Consider the following 9,964-nt stretch of genomic DNA (forward strand, 5'->3'; position numbering starts at 1 on the left):
CACGTGGTGTGACTTTTGGAGCTATTCTGCGCAGTGTCCGGAGCTGGACTCCAGTGATCCTCATGGGTCACTTCTGACTCAGGATGCCCTATGATTCCCAGCACTAGCACTCAAGAGCCCCCATCAAAGCAAAGCCCTACTTTTGAAATAAACCCATCTCTCCAATAGCCCAAGAGCTGAATTCTGCTGCCTTCATCATTGTTGTTTTGAATGAGAGAGAGGTGGGAGGGAAGTTTCTGTCAACATTAATCAATATTTAGGTGGTTTCCTGCCCATTCATTCATGTGCTAAAACTGTTTTTGACAGTAAGAAATCCACTGAATGTAAGCAGGCCAGTAGCAGCTGCTTCAAAAATGCCAATAATACTGTGCATACCTTCCAAATTTTCCCAATGTCCCAATGTTATTAGCGGCTGACAGTAGCTTAAACAAAGCATGTGAAACACAAAAAGCAGGACAAATAATTATATTGGTATAGAGACTTCTATACTGGAGCAAATTTTGCTCCAAATACCTTACATCAACCGTAGGTTTTTGGGGTCAGAAAGAAAATAGTTTTTCCACATTATGTCTCTGAGAGAGCAAGGTGCTTGGAATCCCTGCTGCTCTGTGGTCCCAGCTTGTATCCCCACAGAACTTGCAGTAGCTAACAGCAGCAAGCAAGATTGAACACAAACTCAGAATAAAAATTACTATAAAAAAATTCTGCTCCAGATTTCAAAGCGTGTCCTAAACTGTCCACATCACACCATGATCGGGCATCCTCATTTGAGCAGAGAGCAAAAAAGCAAGATGGGACGAAGCCTGGATCAAATAAACCAAGTGCAGACCATATGGGGAATGGGCAGAGTCCACTGGCTTGGGACATAACCCTCAAAGGGAGAAAGGGCAAGTGGGCAAGACATACAATTCTCAACATCAGCATAGCAAAGGCTGTTTCATGCAGCTCTTTGAGGAAAGATAACACTGCTTTTCTGGTAAAAAGCGCCTTTGCCATTAGCACTGTAAAATTATACCCTTAAAAAGGGGCTCGGGGGCTCTATACTTGTGCCTGGCCCTCTCATCTGCTCCATTCCTTCAATGGAACAGGCACAAACCACCAGATAACCTGATCCTACACCCACGGTCTCTAATCAGCCTGGGTGACAGCTGAGGGTGCATGGCCTCCTTGCCAGCCCTCTGGGAAGCAGAGCACGGTTGCTGCGGGAGCACACACCAGTCCCCCACCTCCTGGCGACTGCGCCCGAACAGAAGCGGGCCCTCGGACTCCCAGCTGCAGACAGGCACTGCAACAGGGGAGCTACGGCTTTCTGGGGAGAACCCACATGAGTGACCCATGGTGAAAGGCTTCACATCTGTTATAGTGCCTCCAAGCCCACCACATCTTTCCTTGCTTTCTCCAGGAGCCATCTCTCAACCATTTTGGCTTCAAGATGCTCAGACTTTTTTCTCAAACTGCTGCAATGGCAGCTTTCCATACAACTAGGAAACAAAGAAATCATTCCACTTGGAAAGCCAAAATGCTTTCTGTTTCTAAAGAGACTGACTTTTCCACCCAGGCTGGCTGCTTCTGAGGTGCTGGACTGGGAGATCACCAGCGTCATTAACAGGGAATGAGGATTTCCCCACCTGTCAGAAATGGTACCCCGGCTTAAAAAAACCACAGGATTTTCAAAACACACTTAACTTTTCACTGTTTGCTGGATTGTCCAGGGCCTTCTTTTCTTGTCTTGGTATAATTAAGTCAGTCCCATTTCCAGTCAGGCTGTTTTCAGTTGTTGCACTGGGTCCCAGGACTGTGAATGGTTTACAGTTGCTCCAGTAATGAGACAGGCTCGTGAACAAGGGTGACCATCCTAATACACATACCTAACTTCTACATTTTTTCTCCTTTTTCCTATATTTTTATCTCATTTTTCTCACATTTTACCTCATTTCTTCCGGTCTGTGTTTTTCTTCCTCCTTGCACAAAGCTACTACATCCTGAGTGAGATGTCCTGTTCAGCCACAACACAAACTGAAGCTGCAATATTTCTCTCAGACCTTCTTCATCACAACCCAGCCCTGCTATTACCAGATGTGACAGACCAGCAGGAACTCACCTGCTGCCTCCCCTGTTCCCCTATACCCACAGGTGGTTCAGCACTGCCCCACTCCCTGACCTGGGGTCTAATATCTGGGGTGCAGCAACTGCAGCTACAATGACAGTGTATTTAATCAGAACACTGTGACTTCCCAGCACCTCCAAATTTCCTGAGCAACAACGTGACTGCAGCCTGCCCCGGGATCCCAGCTGCAGCAGGCACAGCGCCCAGCTGGGGGTCCCCAGGGTACGCTGGGGCTGACCGGGCCACGTCACCCCAGAAGAGCTCGGCACAGAGCTCGGCACAGCGCAGCTGCAGCAGCACCACAGCGCAGCGCCCATTAGTGACGCTGCTGTGACCACCCCCAGGACATTATGGTCTGCTGCACCATTACATGAGACTACTTTGCAGTAATAGAAGTGAGGAGGTGAAAAATTAGACATATCAGTGAGGATGTAGCTTATTTAAGGTTCAGCTTTTCAAAGTTTACTAACTAGTAGAGATTATTCACAGCTCGTGTCTTTAAAGAAGTCAATGTAATTCCCTTTCTATTCTTAACCCTAAATAATATTTTATGGTTCTCCTATTCCTCCTTTCAGACTGAAAGACATTTGTCCAATCTTGGCTTTGTGAGATGTTGTCTTCTGGCCCTCTTTATCATTGTCTAGTGATCGTTCTGTATGTCCATGTCCTCTCCTCCAGCTCCTGCCGTGGCCTTAGTCTTGGTCTGTTCCACATACTCTCCACACCCTGCGCATGATCTTATTCACTCTGACACCAATCCCTACTGTGCCAATGCAAAATGTACTTTCTGTCACTGACTCTCCTCTCCAGCCAAGCCCATCTCTCAGCCTGCCTTGACATCTCTTGCTGCTCATCATCAAATCAAATCCAATATAGCTGTAATGGACCTTGTGATCTTCCTTTGCTTATCCAGCCTCTCTATCCCTTCTGAACAAACTTCCACCCTCCCTGTTGCCGAGGCCTATAACCTCTTCCAGTTCCACTATTCTTCACATCCTCACTCTTCTTGTAATACCACCTGACAGACCATCAGGTGGTGTAAGTCAGTGTAATTCCACTAACTCAAATGGCATTATACCAATTTACAAGAGATGAGTTTCTGTCCTGGTGCCTCTAAAAGCAAATATATTCTATTTGGCAAGTAAAAACCTTTAGCCAGTTCCCTCAACATCTCCCGTATTTATTACTATGATCTCTTGCCCTCTGGACTCCCAACAGCTATACTCTTTTCAAAACATGACTCCTCCTGAAATTCTTACATGTCCCTTAGCTCTCCAATGCTCCCAACCCAGAACATTCCTTTCCACTCTCCAGCCCTGTGTATCTACCCACTGCCCACTCCTAAGTCAGTGCTTGGCTTCTTAAGCCTTCTGAATACACCTGAAATAATCTGGTGTGTTAACACTATTTAATTAACAGTAACAAATCATTCACTAATTCAGAGTTTTATTTTATGATAAAATAGAGAAAAAAAGGAATTTTTAAAAAGGAAGGAGAGCCACCATGAAAGCTGAACACCAATTTCGAATTCAGACACAATTAAAAAGCACATGTTTAACACAAGGTGGGCACGCCTGCAAATATGTGTACTGAATCACCAAGATTATATCAAGTGTTACATGTTATTTGTGCCCTCCTAATACCAAGCACTGTGCTATCCCAAGTCCGCTGAAAGTTCCATAACCACTTTAACACCAGTATAAATCTCTGCTTAGGCCAAACATGCCACAGTATAAAATGATGCAATGGATACCACAACAACACCCTGTGTCTTTACACTCTCTAGACCACACGGTGACGTTTTGTAATGGCTGGAGACTTGGCACTTAGTGGGTCTGACCTAACCGCTGCAGCTATCTTTGTATAAATGTTTCCAGTTTATTTTAAAAAAACAAAACAAAACAAAAAAACCCCACAAAACAACAACAACAAAAACCCAAAACAAACAAGCAAACAAAACAACAACACCAAAAAAAAATCCCCAACCCACCAAAAAACACCTTACATGTTTCGTTCAGATTAGTATCTATTTGAAATAGAGAAAAGCTCTTTCCAAAAAGTAGAATAGCATCTGCATTTAGGGTTTTCCACACCTGGAGGGCTGCAAGAATGTGGGGTAAGATCAGGTCTTTAACGAGAGTACTAAGGACTTCACCATACGCACCATGCCAAAATGATAAAATGTTAATGAAGTGAAAGTATATTAGTGAATTATTAAAATTTCACTCCTCTCTGCAAAGCACAGAGTAAGAAAAACACAGTGAAGATAATGATAAAAATAGGATCAAAACATTTGGATCCTTTCACCACCTCCAACATAAAAGCTTTACAAAATCTGGTGTTAAAATTAACATATTAATTGCGTAGCTTCTACAAATGATCTGCTGTAAAACCCAGTTCAAAACAAGTTGGAGCTGGGGGTAAAATGAAACATAATTCAGTTAAATCTAGATGGGTCAGACCTACAGCTTCCTCCCATCTCTAATAACCTCTCGTAACCCCTCTAATGCCTCTGCTCCTCTCCACAGCAAGCCCAGCCAGCAATGACTTGTCCAAAGAAGATCTCACTGAGGGAATAACAGCGAGCAGGGCTCACCACAGATGGGTCGGGCTGGGGAGTTCATGTCTGTGTGCTGTGCCAGAAGCCAGCTTTGTCCAGGGAAAAGGTTGACCTCTCCACAAAGCCCAAGAGAGAAAGCAGCTCTGTAGCGGGGTGCTGCAGAGGTGCCAGGGGTTGGAGAGGGGAGCCTTGGTGAGCCTGGGACCAGAGGCAGGGCCACAGGAGCCACGAGGCCACTGCTCATTTCAGTGGGGCAGGCAAAGGTCTGGCACAGAACTACACTAAAAAGAAAAAGAGCTTTGCCAAATAGTATTAAGAAGCAATTTCCAGTAAAGCTGCCATTCTGTGAAATGCTTTCCAGAGTCTAGCTTGGATTGCCTTGTACATAAAGTCACATCTGCTAGGATGTCTGGAGTGTTCTCCTTGCAACAAAAGTAAGTATGTCCGGACATGGTGAGTGGGGTCTATCAGCAAGCTGGTGGCAGGTAAGCAGTTTGCCATTAGGATCCCACCAGGGAATCTCACATTTGACCTAAGCAAACAGTTCAGTGCAGGGTCCCACCACAACTCAGAACACGGGACATGGGCAAAGGAAGAAACTGGTGTAGGCCAAATGCATCCCACTCCTGGAATTTACTGTCTTAGTCAGCTTTAATCTATTTTCAGTAAAAGGTAAAAACATTCAGTGTTGGAAATCTCATTGTATCAGCTATCATTGATGTAAATTCCTGCTAATGTTGGGAAAAAAACCCCAGTGTCAAACATCTAGGCAGATCTTTCCCTTCAGTGGCACCTACCAATCCTGACCAGAGGTCACAGCCTTGCCATCTGTCTGTCCTGCAGTCAGTGTGGACACAGAGAAAACCATCTCCAGCGGAGACTCTTAGACTAAAGAAATAAAAGAGCAACAACAAAATACTGTCCAACAAAATAAGCAGAAGCTTAACCTCCAGTAGACTTAGCCTGTCCAATTTTCGCAGACATTATAAAATAGATGCACTTTATGGAGAGGTTTTTAAGAGCGTAACATGCCACTTACGTATCGCCCTAAGAGTGGTGGGGAAAAACTGATCCCCAGCAAACAAGTGGCCGCCAGTGCCTGGGTTAATGTGAGGGTGGTCCTACACAACCAACCTGAAAGTTGTGTGTCCAGCTGTGGCAAGTTTCAGCCATTCCCCAGGCCCCCTTCACCAGCCACCTCCAGTGCAGGGCTATCCCACTGCTCTGCGTCCATCCTCAAGGGCAACAAACAGGACACAGGGAGCCTTGCTCCTTCGTGGGCTACGCTGGCTCCCAAGGTACAAACTTTCGGCTGGACAACCAGCTTCAGTTCAGAACAATTTTAAGTCCCAAGGATGCTAAAGGCACCTAAAGTCTGGCAGTGAGGTTAGGGAGGGTTTGAGTTGCTCTCATTATTGGCAGCTCAACTTGAGGCATTTTAAATGGAGCAGAATTTCCAAAACTCTAGGAGAGTATCACTTCCCAAAAACTACCCTGCCTTGCAGAGCTTCAGGCTGGTTTCCCAGAATCAGGTGATCACTTCTGAAAATACACAGCTGTAAGTTTTACACTTAAATGAAACACTGCTCTGTTGGAGTCCTTTTTTTTTTCATTATTTTGTTACAATTTTACTTTGGCTTGGTCATGAGAGAAGGTAACAAGCCAAATGCAGTTTCATTACAAATATGCCAAAATTGTGGCCAAAGTCATGCTGCATTGTGTTACATCTGAAGTCACAAACTGGCAAATTCCAGCATCAGCCACGATAGTCCAGTTCTACTCCAGCTAAGGCTTCCAGACAGCCCTGGCAACTTGTCCCACCAGGAACAGCTCTTAACACCAAGACATCTCCTACACCAAAAACCACTACTTGAAGCTATTCAGCATGCCAGGCAGCTTCTCACAAGTTTATATAACTTTTCCATGTTTCCCCCTCAAAACCCTCTGCAAAGCTTAACACCATAAAAACCCTGTTGTGACCTGACAGAGAAATGTTTATTTCCCTGGCCCTCCCTGCTTACTAGAACACACAGACCTAAACCACAGCTCTCACCTTTGGTCTGGACCTTCGTCCAAGCCATGTCTAATCTTACAAGCCTCCAACCTGGCATCCCAGCCATGCTGGGCAGGGACCAGAAAACGACTGGCATTTTCTGGAACCACTGCTTATATTCTCAGCCCCGGCCCCACATCCCAAACACATACACACCGCGTTGGTGCACTAGCATGAGTACGCCTGGGAAACCCAGACACATTTTCAAAGTTTTAATCCATTAGCAATTGCTAATTAAGGAGCAATTAATTTGACTCCCAGCTCTGCTCCTAATTTGCCTTGCAACTTTGTGCAGTCCATGTGAAACACTAAGTTTCAGCTTCCTATGCTCACACAACTTCTGTGGATATTAGAACATTAATTTCTGTAAAGTGATTTATGATCCATGATGAAAGGCAGTTCAGAACTGTAAGAACTGCTCCTATTAGTAAAATAACTGGTGCATTTTTTGATCTTTCATTTTAATGGGGGAAGAAAAAGAAAAGCCTAGCTGAGTATCAGCAATGAGGCTCAAAAGGTAGAAATTGCAAATTGGACACTTCTGAAAATGTAGCCCAGAGAGGCCAGTGGGGTGGTTTTTATAACAGCAAAAAATGACAGGACAACACAAGCATTTAACTTCTTGCATTTCCCTTGGGAATGACTAACATCATAAAACTTTCACAAACTAAAATCATTAGAGATAAATAAAGTAGCACAGATATGGAGGCTGATGAAGGGTAAACCTAGAAGATACCTAATCCAGCTCATTTCCTTCAATGTGTAAAAACAAGTAACCGACACATTTCCTGCCGATGAACCTTCCTGCTGATAAGGGTGCTCCCGACAACAGGAAATTCCCCTCTAGAAGCAAGCACACTTTTGCTACCAAGCCAAACTTTCTCCATTTGAACTCCACAGCAATTAAAAGCAGCATTTGTCTAATCAGAACTGAGCTGGATTAAACAACTGCCTGACTCCCTAAGCGTCTCCCCAGCACAGGGAGGGGGGTCCCACTTCCTGCACCCTGGTGCCAGCCCAGCTGCCAAAAGGTATTCCTCAATCAGAAGCAGCCACTGCTACCATCCCTTCAGCCTGCTCTGCCTGCAACCAAGTTTTAAAGTCAGGCCTTGGGTTTTTTGGACAGCAAGATCCAAGGGTGTGGGTAAAGAGGTTGCTGATCATCTTCACCTCAGTGCCCTGTAAGATTTACCTTCTGATCTGCAAGACCTGATCACCAGTCTCTGGTTTTCCTAAGAAATAATAACGCAAAAAGTGTAATATGCAAGCAAACCGGTCATTTAAGGTTTCAAAGTGATGATTTATACAGTGGGGGAAGCACTGAAGTGCTGTTTCTCAGCTTGGTCACTGCAAAATGGAAATTAAAGAGAGCGACAAAAGGAAACATTTTGGAGAAAATGCGGTGAATACTCAAAGGCATCTCTCTATCACAAACATCTGAAATCAACTGGTGTTGCCCAAGAAAACAAGCAAAAACATTAACACCTTTCTTGTGAGCTTGCTGTGAAATAGTTCTCTCCTGCTTCAAAAGCAAAATAGCTCTCTTCTTTCACACACAAAAAACTTTCAATAGTCCAGCAAAGTAAAACTTCAATTTATGACAATAATAGTCTGATTTTCCCACGCTGCATTCAGCAGCAATGAAGTATATTTTATTCTCCTATCTCTGCTTTTCTCCTCATAGCATGCTATAACAGAACTGTGTTTTCTTTTTTTGTTAAAAACATTGCACAGGGCTTCACAGAGTCATTTGCCACCTTTTTTTTTTTTTTAATAGGTGAGGCAGATTTGTGAAACAGCCTTAATATTCGAGTCTGAATCATTACATTTTAATATAACTTCATAATACAAAGGAACAGAGGGAGATCAGTCCCAGCTTTCTCTCCCATGTCCATAGATTCCCATGGAAAGAAACACGGCCCGATCATTCGATTATAAAAAAGTCATCCCTTGTTACTTTTGCCTTTTAAGCCCCATGGTCCTCCTGCTTTGAGCCTTTTCTTAGGTTCCCCAGCAGCAGGCCAGGCTGGGGCAGGACACCAGTGGGCATGGGGCAGGTGGCTGCATCTCCTCAACTCCTCCTTGGAAGGAAAGTGTGGGACAACGTCCAGGGAGGAGAGAAGGAGGCGGCGGTGCAGGGTTTTATTGTAAAATGACCTTGATTTGACAGGCATGTTCTCAGGTTTCAACAGATGCTGTGGGAAAGGCAACAGCAGCCAAGGCGGTCTGCAGGCATTTCTGATGATATGCAGACTTTTTTCTTCTGCCTATTTTTTTTTTTTAAATACATGGGGGGTGGGGGGAGTCTTCTCAGTTTCCATGACAACAGTGTCTCCACTTGTCTGTTATTAGATACCATCCGCTTCCTGTGTCTAAATTTTTAAACCAATCAGAAAAGTGTTTATAGATTTTGCAGCTCCTGGGACAGTCCCTCTCCTCCAAGAGAGCTACTTTAATGACACGTAACGCTCCGGCAGCCAGGGCTGCGAGGCCTGATATTTTCGGCTGCGAAGTGATCACAGTTTATGCTGTTTACCGGCTGATTCATGGGCTGTGCCAGAGAAAATTGGGGGTTTGCCGCTCGATTTACTGTGCCCTTAACAGACGTTACCATGTCAGATTTTTTCAAAAACCACACAAACTCATTTTCATTGTTTGCTGATTTTAGTTTCCGATTCATCTCCTGAAACAGCAGGATCTGTCCCTGCGTGACACGCGATTGCCTCGGCGAGGCCGTTATCCCACCGGAGTATCGGTCCGCCCTGACGGAAATGGATTCACGGTACAACATCGCCTGCTGTAATTAAAGTTTCGGCAAACTGGGCTCTAAGAGCAGCCGTACTGTAACCGTGCGAGGAGATTTACACAGGCATATATCTGATGATGTAAATAATACCTGGCCGCATCACAGTCGGCAAGTCAATAAGAAAATCCTTCTCCAGGGCGCAGGGACACCCGCATACATTGTGAAGGAATTAGCACACGGTAAGTCCAGTTAAGTGAAGAGCCGGCACTGAAGACCGGCAAGCAACGGGGAGCTGTTGTGAGAAGGGGAAAATCCCTTTCCCGGCGACTCTTGACAGACCAATACTACCAGAGAAGGATGCCCTTCAGGCGGGTGTGCAGGCACAAACGGAGCCCGGGAAGTACCGAGCGGCTTCTTCCCGGGCGGGGATCCAAGCGCCGGCGGCACGCAGGAACAAAAACAACAGCTCCCCGTTGCTTGCCGGTCTTCAGTGCCGGC

At 45.1% G+C, this 9,964-nt stretch overlaps 1 long non-coding RNA gene across 1 annotated transcript in view; it reads left to right on the top strand.

Moving 5' to 3' along the window:
• Nucleotides 1-9,171: 9,171 nt before the first annotated feature.
• LOC121674054 overlaps nucleotides 9,172-9,964 on the top strand; it is a 7,856-nt gene continuing 7,063 nt past the window's right edge. Inside the window, exon 1 of the long non-coding RNA XR_006019427.1 lies at nucleotides 9,172-9,705. This is a non-coding gene — a long non-coding RNA (uncharacterized LOC121674054). The remainder of the gene's footprint in view (nucleotides 9,706-9,964) is intronic.

The sequence above is a fragment of the Corvus kubaryi genome, unplaced genomic scaffold (genome assembly GCF_017639235.1).
Source record: "Corvus kubaryi isolate FWS band 111438036 unplaced genomic scaffold, C.kubaryi_AGA036_p1.0 66, whole genome shotgun sequence".
In the NCBI taxonomy this organism is placed as follows: domain Eukaryota; kingdom Metazoa; phylum Chordata; class Aves; order Passeriformes; family Corvidae; genus Corvus; species Corvus kubaryi.